Source organism: Mus pahari, chromosome 5 (assembly GCF_900095145.1).
Source record: "Mus pahari chromosome 5, PAHARI_EIJ_v1.1, whole genome shotgun sequence".
Classification (NCBI taxonomy): domain Eukaryota; kingdom Metazoa; phylum Chordata; class Mammalia; order Rodentia; family Muridae; genus Mus; species Mus pahari.
In genome coordinates this window covers 154,352,115-154,353,308 of record NC_034594.1, presented here as the reverse complement: position 1 = coordinate 154,353,308, position 1,194 = coordinate 154,352,115, and positions in this window count along the sequence as shown.

Sequence of the window (1,194 nt, the reverse complement as noted above, 5' to 3'; positions counted from 1 at the left end):
ACATTGTCTTATTAGAAATAAATTTTCATATCCATATTTGGTAGAACTGTTAACCTAGAAATGTAGCTTGCTAATACGATAGAATGATACAGAAGTGAAGTGGTAGCCACATTACAACACTGACTGCTCAGACACATTTAGGTTCAGGGTGGACCTTTATGTCTTGTCAAGATGTCTAAGCCCATGATGATTAGTTATGATGCAATGAGGAATAGTTCTTTTGTTGACTCCACCGTCTGGGGATGGATGCCGACTGGGTTAAATAGCGTTTTCAGGGAAACTGCCCTTTTCACTGAAACATGGAGCCTTCACTGCTTGCCCCACCTCAATCCCTGCTGGTTTCTAAGATTTGGAACATTAAAGCATAAGGGGAAAAAAACCTCCCCCTTAAGTTTTGAGTGTGTCAGTGATCACAGAAATCATTTTAAGGGGAAGACTGTTCTTAGCATAGTTTCTCTAGAACTTAACTATTGTTGATCATTGTTATTTAGGGGTTTTGTTTTGATGTTTGTTTTTGCTGTTAGAAACAAGTGAACTGTTTGAAAATACATTTTTGTATGTTTATATGCATAGAGTAAAACAAACTGAATTTTGATGCTCACAACGCTTGCTATGTGCGTTTATATCAACATCTGCCTGTTCTTCATAGGGAAGGCTTGTTCTTCTCACCTCAGTTTAGTAACGTGAGACAGGCTAAGAAGATACACTCCTGGGGGATTCTGTGGTGCTGTGAATTTTTCGTAAAAGTTGAGTTTTAAGCAAAAGCCACATCACTTAGTTTTTGGTAATGTAGGACATGACTAAAAAAATAACAAAATGATACCCTTAAATATTTATAATTTCTAGTATTTCAAGATCGTTTTGGAGGCAATAAAATGACTTGAAATGCCCGGTGTCATTTCAGAATACAAAGCTAGTATCTCTAAGATCTTAGATTTGTTACTTACAGATGTGAGTGAAGATGCTGTGGGGGACGATCCTCCTGGAGGATTGCCTTATTTTTCCTTTCAATTTTGTTTTTAGAAATTTAGTCCTTGCTTGTAGACAACAAAAGATGGTTTTAAGAACTGTTTGTGGAATGTGTTTGGAGGGTTAATTCTAGAACCTTTGTATATTTAATAGTATTTCTAACTTTTATTTCTTTACTGTTTGCAGTTAATGTTCTTGTTCTGCTATGCAATCATTTATATGCAC